The 16,815-nt window shown below is 43.3% G+C and overlaps 1 protein-coding gene across 32 annotated transcripts in view; it reads left to right on the forward strand.

The window, feature by feature from the left end:
* The first annotated feature begins 8,732 nt into the window (after window positions 1-8,732).
* The window catches only part of DTNB (dystrobrevin beta), a 164,875-nt gene continuing 156,792 nt past the window's right edge, over window positions 8,733-16,815 (forward strand). For 8 of the 32 annotated variants that reach the window (XM_080686133.1, XM_080686138.1, XM_080686153.1 and 5 more), the window contains exon 1: window positions 8,829-8,989. The gene's annotated coding sequence lies outside the window, so the exon portion shown is untranslated. Of the gene's footprint in view, window positions 8,999-16,815 lie in introns of all 32 variants that reach the window. The other 24 variants (XM_080686145.1, XM_080686149.1, XM_080686142.1 and 21 more) reach the window with 15 other exon arrangements.

Raw genomic sequence — 16,815 nt, forward strand, 5'->3', positions numbered from 1 at the left:
CCTTTGGAAAACCAGCAGCGCCTGGGAGATATCCTTCTTTGGATACTGCGGCCTCTGGGTTGCCTATTGGGGTCATTCTGGAGGGTCTTTGGGGGTGCCATTTAGCGCTGGCTTCCTGAGCTTCTCACAGTATGGAAATACGGCAGCCCCTCTGGCGCTCACACAGAGGTTCCTGCAGTGGGTCAGCGTAGCTACCTATGCAGTGACGTCTCCAATGGCACTCAAGGACTGTTTGTGGAAGGACATGACTGCTGTCCGTGATGTGAATCTTAGAGTTTCATCCATAACGGTTTCCCATGCGATGTGTCACAGCCTCTCCACAAGCTGCTACGGAGACTCAGAATGCTCCCGTCCCAGCTCCGCCTCCCTTCCTGGCCTCACATCTCCATCCAGAGCCTCCCTGCTTGTCTTCCACGTTCGGACAAGACTGAGGACCAATGAGCCAGCCTCGGGGGAACGCTTTCCACACTGCTCCCCACTGGGCGAAAGAGCAGTTCCCATGGATCCCTCCCGGACCTGCCTCTGTCCGCCGCCCACAGCCACCCCTCGCTGCTGGCCTCGCCAGGGTTGGTGTCTGCCTCTGGGTTCCGACGACGCACACCGCTGGCACGACACGTCTGAGCTCTCATCTTCCTCTGAAGGCCAGAGTCTGCTTTTTGCTTGTCAGCCTGCAGAGAACACTCTTTCTGCCTTCGTGTTAATGACTCTCTGTTGGACCCTTTCCCGTCCTATCGTGTCATCTGTACGTGCCAGGGAACAGAGTGACACACATTCTGGTGCCCATTTACCAAAATTAGATACAAGGATGAAGTCGTGGTATTTACTTTCCAGTATTCTTACCCGCGTGGTATTAGGGTTTTGGGTGGGGGGTGGGGGCCAGTGCAGTGGATTCCTGACTTCAGGGAATGGGTTTTCAACTTCATGAAATGATTTTCCTTGAGCTGTTCCGACCTTCCTGCTGCTCCGCTGACACTCGGCTGGCAGAGGTGCCCCCCCCCCCCCCCCCCCCCCCCCCCCCCGCGCAGCTCTGTGCACCCATCCTGTCCGGCTTTGTTCCCGACACTGGCCCAACGTGCTGTCACACACGACCTTGGGGACTCACTGTGTTCCTCCTCCCCGGACCGTTTTTAACCATGGAAATGAAGACCTGGATGTTCATGCTGCAGAGTGAAAATGGGACAGGTTCTAGCATAGATTTCTAAAAAGCATTTTTTCCTGTTCTTAAAAAAGTGCATGTTCATTTAAGACATTTTGGAAATATAAACAAATACAAGGAAAATGAAAATCATTCTTAATCCTACCACCCAGAGATAACCCCTGAATAAATTCCTGGTTTATATCCTTCCAGTCTCTTCTTCAGGGAGAAACACAGACACACACACACCCTCTTTCACTTCATTATTTTATAATATGATATTTGATCTCTAACCACTTGGCTGTGCACCTGAAACTAATATAATATTGACTGTTGACTGTAACGGGAAACTAAAAAAATATGGTATTTGATAGAAAAGATATGTAACAAGAAATAAAACATTAGGCAGTAACTGGCAATAATTGTCACCTAAGTGCTCTCCCAGCCTGCCACTTCCGTGCACAGGGTAACTGTTTTCTCCAAGTTTGGTCTTATTATTCCCTTGCTTTATAAAAGTAATTTTACAAACTGTTTGGGTTTACTTGATTTTAAGCATTATAAAAATGATTTCATTCTATAATCATATGTCTCTTGTCTTTTCTCACTCAAAAAATACATTGGTTCCCTTTATCCAGGTTGTGTTACGTAGAGGTAATTCTTTCATTTTCGCTGCTGTTTGATATTTCCATCGCAGAGACAGACATGATTTATTCATCCTTCTCTTGCTGGGCTGTTGACTGTTGTTAGTACTTGGCCATTATAATCAGTGCCTGTCCAGGCCTCTCGGTGCATCTGTTGAGTGCCTTTGGGGTGAAACGGCTGGGTAAAAAAGTGTATGAAATTTCAACTTGATGAGCCAGTGCCAAGATGATTGCTCCGATTTATATTCCCAGCATCAGTGCATAAGAGTCCCAGATGATTAACCTTCTGTCCAACATTTGACATTATCAGACTTTAAAACTTTTGCCTTTCTAAGAAGGTATGTAATATTGTAGTATTAACTGGCATTTACCTGGATACATTTACTAATGAAATTGAGGATTTTTATGTCATATGTGTTTGCTTTTTTTAAAAAAAATATTTTTATTAGTTTCAGAGAGGAAGAGAGAGCTAGAAACATCAATGATGAGAGAGAATCATTGATAGGCTGCTTCCTGCACGGCCCACACTGGGGAATGGAGCCCGCAGCCCAGGCATATGCCCTGACTGGGAATTGAACCGTGACCTTCTGGTTTGTAGGTTGACACTCAACCACTGAGCCACGCCAGCTGGGCTGTGTCTGCTCTTTTAAAAATGTCTCTTTAGCCTTTTGCCCCCTTTTCTATTAGCCTTGTCTCTCACACATATTTTTAAGCAAAATTTAAATCACACTACATATACATTGTACATGTTTCCATGACATGAAACATTATTTTACCCTATGATTTTAATACCTGTGGCATCTTCTATCTCATGGATATCTCATAATTTAATTAATCAAAGCCCCGTACCTTTTTGAACATTTTAGTTTTTAGAAGTAACTCTGGTAAACTACCCTAATGCACCAATTTAATTATGCATCACTTAATGTCCTCACAAAATAAACTGCAAGAATTTGGATTTCTGGTCAAAGGATTTTAACCTTTTTAAACAGTTTGATATTTTTATTTCTTATTACATATCTTTTGTATCAAATCCCCTCCCAGAAGGGCTGTATTATTTACATTTCTTCAAAAAACTCTTTAACATTGACTATTACAGTTCAAATATGTTGCTAGTTTAATTTGTAAATATTAGAAATAAATATAATCAACATTTTAAACTATGCTTATTTGCCATTGTGTTTCTTGTTTTACTGGTATTGATTCTTTCCCCCCTAGTTTATTGTTTGCATTAGACTGAAGGTATATCAAGGACTATATTCAAAATTACTTGATTTACTTCTTTTTCCTTCATGTGGTTGTCATTCATTTGACATACAATTGGGCTTGTTTCTGTTTGCATTTAGTTACAGGTTTTCAATTTTTCCCTATGCGTGTCGATTTAATTTTATTTTTTGAATGTATATAACATGAACGTGTTTCCAAAAGCTAAAACTACACCAAAAGCTATGATATATTCAGAATTGTCCCTTCCTCCCCTAAACTTTCTACCCTGTTCCCTCACCCATTTCCTTAAGGCGACAGTTTCATTGTTTTCTGGTTTATTGTTCTGGTGAGTCCTTTTACTAACATAAGCAAAAGGTAACATACTATATGTTTGCTTTTGTACTTTGCTTAATAATATACCCTGGAAACTACTATATATCAGTTCATAAAGATGTTATTTCTTTTTCTTTTTAAAAGTTTTTTTTTTCAATTATAGCTTACATTCAATATTATTTTGTATTAGTTGCAGGTGCACAGCACAGCAGTTAGACATTCATAGACTTTACAAGTGTTCCCTCCGATATTTTCAGGACCCACCTGGCACCATACATGGCTATTACAATAGGATTGACTCTATTTCCTATGCAGTGCTTTACACCGCTGTGACTATTTTGCTATTACCAGTATGTATCTCTCACTCCATAAAGATCATCTTTACTCCGTTTTATTGCTCTCTAGTAGTCAAATATGTGTAAGGATCAGAGTTTATTCAACTAGTCTTCTATGTTCGGGCATTTCAGTAGTTTCCAATATTCTGCAAATACAAATCATGGTACAATGCAGGAGGTTTCATATATAAGAGTACAGATTATTTTTGGAGGTACCTTTTGGGTAAGTTCCTAGACGTTGGAGTGCTAGGTTGAGAGGTTAAATGTACAAATCATTTCATTTGATATTGCCAAGCACTCCTCCACAGGGGTTGCGTATTTTTCATTCCATTTAGTAATATTTGTTCCCCCATAACCTCACCAACCACAGAGGCTGTGTGTGGCTGTCCAGGGCGCCTCAACACCATTTATTAAAAAGTCCTTCTTTGCCTCAGCCATTTGACTGCTTAGCAGATAGTGGATTTGCACATGTAGTTGGATTGCTATCTGCACCTTCCATTGGTCTGCCTGTTCCTGTGCCGGAACCACAGTGTTTCATTCAAGCGGCTCTGTGGTATGTTTTAATATTTGCTAGGGCTAATACTTCTTCCTTTTTAGTGTTTTACTAGCTATTTTTGAGTGTTCATTTTTTTCCATATGAACTTTGGTACAATTTATCTAGCTACAGAAGAAAATTTTGTTTATGTTTTTTGGGGGGAATCATTAACTTTATAAATGACCATAAGGAGAACTGTCATGTTAACAATGGTAAGGTATTTTTTTTTTAAATATTTTATTGATTTTTTACAGAGAGGAAGGGAGAGGGAGAGAGAGTTAGAAACATCGATGAGAGAGAAACATCAATCAGCTGCCTCCTGCACACCCCCTGCTGGGGATGTGCCCGCAACCAAGGTACATGCCCTTGACCGGAATCGAACCTGGGACCCTTGAGTCCGCAGGCTGACGCTCTATCCATTGAGCCAAACCGGCTAGGGCTAATGGTAAGGTATTTTAACCAAAACCAAGGAATGTCTTGTTCAAGTATGCTTTTGTGTCTTTCAGGATTGCCTTATAGTTTTCCTCTTTCAAAGAACCACATTGATTGAGACACAATTCACATTCTTACTTCATTTATTTAAAGTGTACAATTTGGTGGTTTTTAGTCTATCACAGAGCTGTATAACCATCACCACAATCAACGTTAGAACAATTTCATCAACTCAAAAAGTAACCTCATACCTATTAGTAGTCCTTTTTCAATCCCTCTAACCCCTCCAGCCCCTGCAACCACAAGTCTACATTCTGTCTCTATAAATATTTGCCTATTCTGGACATTTCATGTACTATATTGAACAGTACAATATGTGGTTTTCTGTGATTGGATTCTTTCACTTGGCATAATGTTTTCAAGTTTTATCCATGTTATAGCATGTGCTCCATTACTTTTTATTGCTGAATAATATTCTATTGTATGAATGGATTAATCACATCTTGTTTATCCATTCATCAGTTGATGGCGTTTTGGATTATTTTCATTTTTTGGCTATTATGAAGCAGACACTATGAACATTTGTGCATAGGTTTTCGTGTGGGCTTATATTTTCAAGTCTCTTGGGTATACATCTCGAAATAGAATTACTGGGTCATATGAGAACTTCATGTTTAACATTTTGAGGAACTGCAGCTGTTTTCTGAAGCAGCTGCGCCATTTTACATTTCTACCAGCAATGTATCAATATTCTAATTTCTCCACATTCTCACCAACACATTGTCTGTGGTTTTCATGATAGCCATCCTAGTGGGGTTGGAGTGGTATGTCATTGTGTTTTTGATTTACATTCTACTAATAGCTAATCATGTGAGCATCTTTACATGTGCTTATTGGCCATCTATATATCTCCTTTGAAGAAATGTCTGCTCAAATCATTTCCCCATTTTCAATTGGGGTATTTGTTTTATAATTATACTGTTGTTTATATATTCTGGATATAAGTTTCTTGTCACATGTATTATTTGAAAGTATTTACTCTCATTCTGTAGGCTGCCTTTGCACTTTTTAAATGGTGTCCTTTGATGCCCGAAAGTTTTACATTTTGATAAAGCACAATTTGTCTACTTTTTCTTCTGTCATTTGTGCTTGTGATGTTTTATCTAAGAAGGCTTTGCCAAACCCAAGGCAATGAAGATTTACATGTATTTTTTCCCCTACGAGTTTTATTGTTATAGCTTTTACATTTAAATAGTTGAAGTCCTAACCAGTATTGCAGAATGTGACTGTATTTGAAGATAGGGTCTTTAAAGACATAATTAAATTAAAAGGAGGCCATTAGGGTGGGCCCTGCTCCAATGTAATTGGTGTCTTTATAAGAAGAGGGGATTAGCACATAGATGCTCACAGCACAAAGGAAGACCACGTGAAGACACAGGGAGAAGGTCATTTATGAGCCGCAGAGAGAGGCCCCAGAATAAGCCAACACCATCAACAGTTTGATCTTGTACTTCTAGCCTCCAATTCTGTGAGGAAATAAATTTCTGCTCTTTAGGCCGGTCTGTGGTACTTTGTTATGGTAGTTCTAGCAAACAAGTACATAAACCCCACTTGGTCATGGTATATGTTTCGTAAATCACATCGACTTTGTGCTTTGTTGAGAGAAATAATTTCCTCTAGCAGAGAAGTGGCAAACGGCAATTCATAGGCCAAATCTAGTCTACTGCCTATTTTGGTAAGTTCAGTTTATTTGAGACATAGCCACACCCACTTATTGGCATTTTATCGATGGCTGCTTTTGTGCTACAATGACAGAGTTGAATAGTTAGGCCTGCAAAGCAAAATATTTACTATCTTGGTGCTTTAGAAAAAATTTGCTGACCCCTGCTATAGTACTTAGGATGGGCTTACGTGCATAGTTCTTTGCGTTTTAAAAAGCTTTTTTCTATAGCCTATGATGTTTGAAAAGCAGCATGATGGATGGGTATGAAATCCTTACCTTGCATCTTCTTTCCTTGAGTCTTCAGAAAATGCCGCATCATTACTGCCTTGGTTTGCTCTTGAGAAGTCTGATGCCAAATATTTTGGTTAACAGACTCCGTAACAAACTACCTATCCTAAACAGCAATGACTTAAACTAAGAACCATTTTAGTTATAATTTCACAATCTTTGGGGTCAGGGATTTGGGTGGGGTTTGGCTGGGTGGTTTTCTGTTCCACATGGCTTCCGGAATCCTGGAGACAGGACTGGTCAGAGGGGTTAGCAGAGGAGTCATGTTGTGAAGGCAAAGGGTGTTCAAAAAAGAGTGGGATGCTCTGTATTGTCACATACTACGGAGAACTCCCGGAAAAGGAGGACTCAGAAATGGCTGGTGGCATTTAGGATTAAACAGACATTCATGACTGAGAGAAGTGCAGTGACGTGGTGGGGACAGAAGCTACAGAGCCGTGAGGTGAGGAGTGAGGAGCAGCTGAGTTGGCAGAGATAAACGTATTTTAAGGTGTTTGTAAAAGAATTTACAGCACAATCTGGAGTGACAGAGGGGTTTCTTCCTTTTTCTTTAGGACAGGAAAAGCCTGAACATGAATAGATGGTGAAGGAATAGGACAAGTAGGTAAGAGGAGTTGATGATTTTGGAAAAGAGGGGGGAGGGGAGAATGATTGAAATATGATTGAAGTAAGTTTTCTGAGTGAGAGGCGATGAAATGCAGAACAAAGCTGGGGAGATGCTAATGTGAATCTACATAAAGTAGTCAGTTCCCAGAATGGTGCATAACAGTCTGGCCCACATATTGACATTACTTTGGGTTCAATCAACAGGGCAAACATTTACATATTTAAAGTAATATTTACATATTTATTTTACATCAAATACACATCTTGTCTCCCAAGGACCCTTTCAATGCCTCCTCCAACTGGTGCTCAAAGGTGGTAAATGAATACACAAGACGTCTCTTACCTGTGTTCTGAGTATCTTAACATATTCAGAACACAGCCAAGGCCCTGCATACAAGTGAAAAAGCCTTCCAGGCATGCAACATGGTGGCGCAGTTCCTGTGTGAAAGGTGACACCTGTTTCGGAGGGATGTTTACTCTCGCTTACAGTTGGTTGCCGGCATTTCCTTCACCGTAGGAGTTTTAAAATAGGAAGATGAGAGGAGCAGGAAGAGGATGTTCTAAAGGCAGGCAGGCAGCAGGAGGTGGCATGATCTGCCTTATCATAAGGTGCCAAAAAGCAGTGAAAAACCAGATCAAAGAACAATGACTTGGGGTCTCTTCGCTTAGGGATGTAACATACTTCACATACAACAGCCCTGGAAGGACCCTGCTTTTTTCAGCCTTAAATAACGTTGAGAAAAAAAGCTTCTTTGAGTCATTAAAAAAGCTTAGCTGTTCCTAATTTGGGATAATCTCCTATGTTTCACATGGTTTGGAAAGGATTCTATCAAAAGTAGGTACTATTACAAGAAAAGGTTGATGCTGAGATGGTAGACCTTTGCCCAAGCTGTTTTCCTAGGCTTTGATGCCCTCGACCTTTTCTCCTAAGCTTCTTTCCTTTTCTTCCGTCAAGGCTGAACACAAATGCCACCTCTTCCAGGAACCTGTCCCCACGGTCCAAGCCGGAAGCCATCTCTTCCTCCGCTGCCCTCCACTTGGCTTTGCACGGGTCAGCAGCCGGGGTTGTTTACACGGCTGCTCTTCCACTAACTTATGCGCTCCTCGAGGCCAGGGACCGTGACCGTGAAGGTGGACCCACGCAGCACCGGGTACCCAGTCAGTGCTCAGTAAACGCTTGCAGAGTTTAATTAATCTGGCAAAATAATTCAGGGGAGGATACGGTGCTCGAGGCGCGGATGAATGATTCATGGGTGGTTCTTCGCATTCTTTACCTCGGAGTCACGTCGGGCGGAGCATCCAGCTGGCCTGGCAAATACGTGCGGAGTTGAAACGCACCTCAGCGGCCTCGATCAGGGTTCGGGAGTCGACCGCGGGGGCCAAGTTTCACCAGCTGGCAGGGAACGCGGGGGCGAGCTGGGGGGCGGGCCCGCCGGGCCGCAGGGGGCGGGGCCTTGCCGCTTGCCCGCCCCTCCCCGGGCGGAAGCCACGCCCCCGTCGCGCGCTCGCGGCGGCGCGTGCCCGCCTCCAGCCCTGAGCCCTCGCGCCCTCGCGCCCTCGCACCGGGGGCGGGCTCGCTGCGCGTGCCGGGCGGGGAAGCGGCGCGAGCCGGGAGTTGAGAACGCTCGACGCGGGGGCGGCTCCAGGGCCTGAGCGGGCGCCGCTGCCGCCTGAGCCGCGGACGCCGGGCCGGAGGTTGGCGGGGGAGGCTGCGGCCGCGGAGACCGTCTGGACTCCCGCTGCGCCAGCCGGGAAGTGAGTAAGGTGGGCGTCCGCGGCGGCAGCGGCTGCGGGAGAGGTGCGCGGTGCTGGAGCCTCGCGCCCGCGAGGAACGGGAGGAGCCCGCGTAGCGCCCCGACCTCGGGAGCCCGCGGGGGTGCAGGGCCGGGAGCGGCCGAGAGGCGCGCGGGGAGCCGGGGCCGCAGCACCGCGCGCTGCGAGTGGAGACGGCTCCGCGCTCACGGCCCTGGAGGGGCGCGCGGAGGGGATGGAGTGCAGCCCCGGCCGGCGCCGCCGGGCTCTGAACCCCGGGCCAGGGAGGGGGGTCTCCCGAGTTCCGAGCGCGCCGTGGCCGTCGGTGCGGAGCCGGGTGCGGGCGCCGGGCTGATGCTGCTGGAGCCCAATTCCCTGGGAGCGGGCTGTGCGTTATGTGCTGAAGGGGGCATAGGAGGCAGGTCCTGGCAGAGGGCAGGTGAGGCAGACAGGCCCTGGCAGAGGGAATGGAATTCATTTCACATCGCCCCAAAGCACTATTTCCCGAGGCACCTAACAGTGAACCTGTGCACCTTGTCACCCGTGGAAGGAAAGTGTGCCGGAGGAGAGAGGATGCAGCTGACCAATGCTTGCTGTCCAGTTCCCGTGCCAGGCCTCGGGGTTAGGAAGACCTCCAGCACTCTTAGCAGACGTTTATTGATTGGCTAGCCTCCCTGGGTAGGGAACCGTGGTCAGCACTGGGGCCGCAAAATAGTGTCAAACACAACCATCATTTACTGTTTAGGAGCTAACAATTTGTTTGTGAAGCTATGAACATAAAAGCAAAGCATCATTGAATTTTGTCTCACACCTTATTCACCTTAGGTCTCTTGTCCACCCCCACTCCTCCCAAGACTGGGAAATCGGAGCCATTCATGGCTTGGTTTGGGGATAAAGCAGGAGGATGAAGGAAACTCGTGGGAGCAACTTAGGAGAGTTTTGAAGGCTCTTGTAACATTTAAAGGGAGAGAAAAATAAAAAACTGGAAAGAAAAGAAGTTTCCTTCCTTCCCAACTGTTATTAAGCTCCATGATCACTGTTAGCTGACTTCTCAGTGACAGAGGAGAACAGCAATCCTGCAAGAAATGTTTATTGCGTGAATGAATGAACCCAGCATGGTTTTGCTGTATATTACACAGAGCAGTAGCAATCACTCTGCTGGTAGGGATGGCTGATGGACTTCCTTGTTCCTAAAACCCCCTCCCCCCTTTTTTCTTTTTTTTTTTGCCATGTAAGGTAACCGAGGTTCATAGGTCTGAGCGTTTAAAACAGTGGCTGAGGCGATGGAGTTGCCTTTTGTTGGCCATGCTGCCACTTTCTCGTCTTTATTGCAGGTTCGCTGTTAGAACTTACTCCTTGGGCCATTGCTTCAAATCGCCTCTTTTCTGCCGCTTGAGGAAGAGTACTTTTGTCTAGAGGACACTTTTTGTTTTTTTACTTTTTGTCCTGGTTCGTGGACTGCAGGTCTGTAGTAAGCCCCTGCATGGGCTGGAATTCTGCCTGTTCGCTGCCTTGCTTAGGTTTCTAGAATCTCCCGCTCCAGTCTGCTGTTTCAGTTCCCTGGGTTGCAGTGCCTGTTCGGTTACTTTGTCTGCCAAATCAAAACTTGACCTTTCATGAGTTCTATGAGGATTTTTATCATACGTAAGTGGAGTCACCTTTGAAGGGGGTTATATAGCCAAAGCAGAACTGACAAGGTTCTTAAGGGTCCCCGGAGTGTGAGACAAATTTCTATTTAGAAAATTAGATTGCTAACCAGTAGAATGGCAAGTTACCCTTTATTTTAGACCCTTTCTAGAAATCTCTCAGGGCCTCTGTTTCCTCCTATAAAAAAATAAGGGTCCTATTAATCCACATTTGGCATTGTGTGGTCAACCTTGAAGAATGAATTTCTCTTTGGTGTTACTGCTGTGTACTTCAGCGTGCATCCAGCAGGCATCTACCAGTTCTTGTTTTGGGGCCTGTAAGGTTGGGTGTTTTGTTCTAGGTTCTCCCAGTGATCATTGTATTTTATTTATGTATTTAATTTATGTTTATTTTAACATCCACTTCATTGATGTGGAGTTTACATATAATAAAATGCATAGATACCTGTGTGGAGTGGGTGAGTTTTAAAAATGTGCATACTTTGTCCAACCACTATCCCAGTCAGGATAGAGAAACTTATCTCCCTCCAGAAGACATGCTCATTGATTTTAGATAAGAGAGGTAGGAGGAGAGAGAGAGAAAGAGAGAGACAGACAGACAGACAGACAGACACCAATGTGAGAGAGTTGGTTGCCTACTACTGCACGAGCTCCTATCAGGGATGGAACCCAAAACCCAGGTACGTGCCCTGACCAGGAATCAAAACAGAAACCTTTTGGTACAGGAGACAATGTTCCCGCCGACTGAGCCACCTGGCTGGGGCTCACCCCACCCCCCTGTTTAATTGATTTCTCGTTACACAGGCTTCAGGGCTGTGGTGTCTGCTTGTGCAGGATATATACGGCCCAGGTTTGCCGTTCAGACAGAATAAAAGCCTCCTTGGCCCACTCCCTTCTCCACCAAAGCTGTCATCAGTTTGTGGGGACCCTTCCTGACCTTTCTCTATGCGTTTTCATCTCTGTATAGGTAATGCAGATAAAAGCAGGCTTTCCCCAAACTCCCCACATTCGTGACATGACACTGTACACTGTTCTGCGGCCTGTTTTCGAACAGAAGATCAGAGATCTTTCCGTGTTGAAACATAGGGATTTACCTGGTCCTTCTTGACCACTGTGCACTCCCTTACGAAGTGTGTGTTGTCCTGTACTTTCAGACATTGCTGCACTGAATGAAAAGGAGACTTGCTGGGTCAAGCGGGTGCACATTTAAAATTCTAATTGGCGGAGATTTAACCATGTTGCTACTTGTGGATCTGGTTCATTCATGTTTAACTGCCGAAGTGTGTTCAGTGGTAGACTGAACTGACCGTTTATGTTCCTTCACTCGCAAGGGACAGTTAGGTTACTTTGGATACGAATTTCTTTTGTGGGTATATGTGTTGTGAACGCATCCTGCCAGTCTGGGGCTTGCCTGTTCCCTCTGTGCACAGTGTCTTTAATTGTATACACGTTTTAAATTTTTGTGTTACACTTAAGAAAGAAATTCCCTTAAATTAAATTTGTGTGTGTGCAATCTTGTTAAGTAAATTTTCTCTACCCCAGGGTCTGAATTATATATTTCTGTATGTCCTTCTAAAACTAAAAAAGTGAGTTTTGCCTAGCTAGTTGGTTGGGACCTCATCCCATACACCGAAAGGTTGCCAGTTCGAGTCCCTGACCAGGCACTTCCCTGCGCTTCGGGTTTGGTCCCTGTTCAGAGCGCATGTGGGAGGCATACAACCCCGTGTTTCTCTCCCTCTTCCACTCTCCCTTCCTCTCTCTCTAAAATGGATTTGAAAAACCATATCCTCGGGTGAGGATTAAAAAAAAAAAGTTTTGCTTTTAGTGTGAAATTTGTAGATGGTATAATAAGAGATATAATTTATTTTTCAATTGTGATAACCAGTTTTTCAGCACTTTTCCTCATAATTTTTTATTGTGGCAAAATATACGTAACAAAATTTACCATTATACCCATTTTTAAGTGTACAGTTCTGTGGCATTAAGTTTTTTCATATTTTCCGACATGAAACTCCACCCATTAAACACTAACTCCCAGTTCTCTCCTCCCTTCAGCCCCAGCGGCCACCATTGTACTTTCTGTCTATGAATTGGCCACTCTGGGACCTCATACAAGTGGAATCATCCTATCTTCGTCTTTTTGCGTTTGGCTTATTTAACTTAGCGTGGCATCTTCAGAGTTGCGTTTGTCAGGTTTTCTTCCTTTTTTATTTTTTATTTTTTTTTAATATTTTTATTGATTTTTTACAGAGAGGAAGGGAGAGGGATAGAGAGTTAGAAACATCGATGAGAGAGAAACATTGATCAGCTGCCTCCTGCACACTCCCCACTGGGGATGTGCCCGCAACCAAGGTACATGCCCTTGACCGGAATCGAACCTGGGACCCTTGAGTCTGCAGGCCGACGCTCTATCCACTGAGCCAAACTGGTCAGGGCAAGTTTTCTTCCTTTTTTAAGCTGCATACTATTTCGTTGTGTGTACATGTCACATTTGTTTATTCATTCACCCAGCAGGACAGTGTGGTTGTTCCCAGCTTCTGGCTGTTGTGAATCGTGCGGTTGTGAAAATGGGTGTGTAGATACATGTCCAAGTCCCTTTCAGTTACTTTGTGTATGTATCCAGAAGTGAAACTGTCCATGCCAATTTAAAAAATTACATACTAGTACATAACCGAATGTGACCTAATTGGCTGGATGGTACAAAGAGTTCTTACGCGTCCCCTCTTCCCCATGCGTAGTTTCCCCTGTTATTAACATCTTGCTTTAGTGTGGTACGTTTGCTACAACTGATGAATCGATATTGATTGTTATTGTTATTATTATTAACTTTAGCTCATAGTTTATATTAGGCTTCACTCTGTGTGTCACATACTAGCAGTTCTTTAGGTTTTCACAACTGTATGTCAGGCATCATTAATATCATTACATGACATTTCATGTATGTCATACAGAATAATTTCCTTGTCCTACAAATCCTCTGTGTTCCACCTATTCCATTCTTCCCTCCCCGCTCCTGAAACGATCCGGGTAACCACTGATCATTTTCCTGTGTCTCCAGCTTTGCCTTTTCCAGAATGTCTGTGTTTGGGATCATACCGCTTGTAGCCTTTCAGACTGGCCTCCTTCACCAGTTAGCATTTACGGTTCCTCAATGTCTTTTGCTGGCTTGACAGCTCATTTCTTTTTATTGCTGAATAATACTCCATTGTATGAAAGTACCACGGTTTGTCTATCCTCTTTTGAAGGACATTTTGGTTACTTCCAGTTTTTGATAATTATGAATAAAGGTTCTGTTAATATTTATGTGCAGGTTTTTGTGTGGACATAAGTTTTCAGCTTTTTTGAATAAGTACCTAGGAGCATGATTGCTGGATCATATTGTTAGAGAATGTTTAGCTTTGTAAGAAACTGCTTGTCTTCGAAGGTGGCTGTACAGGTTTGCATTTTCAATAATTTAAAAAATGTATATTGTAGCACCTTAAATGTACTTAAAAATAAGTATTTGTCAAACTGTCCTGTAATATTAACTTCATCTGGAATGAATTCATATTCCAGTTGTTGCTTTTGTTGGCTATCTTTCTTTGCATTCTATTTCTTGGTGTATTTTGAAGGGTTGATTTACAAATTCACTGAGTGTTAGTGCTTTTCATTTTGTTCTTATTTCTGTGCTCACCCTTCTCTGTGTGGTGATATTTTAGGTGCTTTCTTGATCTGCGGGAACCTAATAAAAAATTAGATACGATAGTGATGGGTCAGGGGTCCTGCTCTTTGAGGTAATTGGGGCTCTTTTAGATCCACTCACAGAGTACGTGAATGTTCTGGTTCAGTTCCTGGTCACGAGTCTGTTTTTATCTCCCCACATTTTTAAGCCCAGAGCATCGCATAGACTGTAGTTCTAGGCAGAGACTGGCAGCGCGCTTTTCAGCTTCCTTTCAGCTCCAGCCTCGTCCTGGGCTTCAAACCGTGCGTCTGGCGCAGATGTCTCCGGTGTCTGCAGGTCTGCTCCGTGGGTCACCGTGGCCCTGCAGGAAGCAGACACCTGCTCTGGACTCGGCGGCCAGCAGGCCTGTAGCTTCCGCTTTGCTCCCAGTTTTGTGTCTGTTCTGTTTCTGATCCGAATGAAGGTTTTTCTTGTTGAACCTTCCTAAGTCATTTACACATATTTTATCTATTACTGTGTGTTTGAAGGAGAAGGGATGCACCCAAGTGTCTACTTACTAAACTGCTTTGACTAGAAGACTTAACTGGCCAGCCTTCTTTCTACACCGGACACCACTGTTTTCGTTTCTGTGTTACTGCAACACTTAGACCCTTCAGCACAGGAGTTGATTAGCAGTGATGATAATGGGCACGTTTATCTTTTCCCCGAATGGGAGTGCTTCCAGGGTTTCACTGTTAGATAGCACACTCACTGAGGGTTTCTGGTAGATGTCGTTGTCAGTCAACTGGAGGAAGTTCTCTTCTGTTCTTGATTTGTATTTTTATTGGGTGTTGAATTTTATCAAGGGCTTTTGGGGGCATTTGTTGAAATTATTACTTTCTCTTTAATATGTTAGTGGTAGGAGAGACCTTTCTGAGTTACTGATAACCCAGCAAAACATACGTTGTATGGGATTCGAACCAGCAATCTTTTGGTGCATGGGATGATAACTAACTGAGCCACACCAGCTGGTTTATAATTTTTACTACATTTAAAAAAATAAAATATGCATATATATATATATGTGTGTGTGTGTGTGTGTGTGTGTGTGTGTATATATATATATATATATATATATATATATATACATACACATTTCAGAGAGGAAGGGAGAGGGAGAGAGAGATAGAAACATCAATGATGAGAGAGAATCATCGATTGGCTGCCTCCTGAAAGCCACGCACTGGGGATTGTCCGCAACCCGGTATGTGCCCTGACCTGGATGGAACGCTGACCTCCTGGTTCATAGGTCGGCACTCAGCCACTGAGCCATGCTGGCCTGGCTTTGCTACAGTTTGGATTCTAATGTTTCGCTTAGATGGTTTCAGATATCTTCTTCCAGTTTGTGGCTTGTCTTTTAAAACATTAACAAATATGATCTTTTGATACATTTGTGGTTTTAATTTATTGTTTATAAAATTTCCCTACAGATCACGAACACAGAAAAATGATCCTGGTGTTTGCATATAGAAAGTGGTTATAATGGACAAGGAGCTAGCGGTCCTGGGTTTCTATAGTCATTTCTTTATTGTGAAGTTCCGTTATATGCTGGGCCAAGATTTTTATTTGGATGTGCAAAATGTGGGGTCTGGGTGAGGTTATTTCTACGCCCTCACATTCAGATTCTCTCTTGCTTTGCTTGTGGTTTCTGTAGCTCCTAATCATTACTACCAGTGTGTTTACTCAAATTAAAGTTAGGAGAACTCAGAAAAGAAATTGTTGTTAATATTCAGGATTTAGATGTGAAGACTACACATTGCTTTTGTGGTGAAAAAGAAATACAAATAATTTGATTTAGGTTGGAACACATTTCATGGGCCTTTTTTTTTTTTTTAATTAGGCTCTTATTTTGTGCCAGGCTTTGTGCTAAAAGCTTTACATAATTTATTTAATTATTACTTCAGCCCTAAGAGGTTCTTTTTGCTATTCAGAGGTCTGTGTATTCGTGGAGTGCAATATGTATTTTTTTTAAAAAATATATTTTATTGATTTTTTACAGAGAGGAAGGAAGAGGGATAGATAGTCAGAAACATCGATGAGAGAGAAACATCGATCAGCTGCCTCCTGCACACCTCCTACTGGGGATGTGCCCGCAACCAAGTTACATGCCCTTGACCGGAATCGAACCTGGGACCTTTCAGTCCGCAGGCTGACGCTCTATCCACTGAGCCAAACCGGTTTTGGCGCAATATGTATTTTTTTATTGGAACCTAGAAAGTTTTTCAGATTTGTAAATGGAAAATCTCCATGGTCTTAAAAACATTTACTTTTTTTTTTTTTTTTTTTTAAATCTGAATGAGAAGAGAAAAGAAGATGTATTAGAGTAAGGGCAGTGGAGAATTTTCCTGAAATAAGCAAGGAGGTTCTCCTTCAGGGACGTTTGACTAGTTGCCGCTCAGTACTAGTACTTAGTAAAGACAGTCACAGTCATCTCTGATGTCTTCGTCACATTAGGGCGTCCAGAGGAAACCTGGCAGGGGTTT

The sequence above is a fragment of the Plecotus auritus genome (genome assembly GCF_963455305.1).
Source record: "Plecotus auritus genome assembly, chromosome: 8".
NCBI classification, from domain to species: Eukaryota; Metazoa; Chordata; class Mammalia; order Chiroptera; family Vespertilionidae; genus Plecotus; species Plecotus auritus.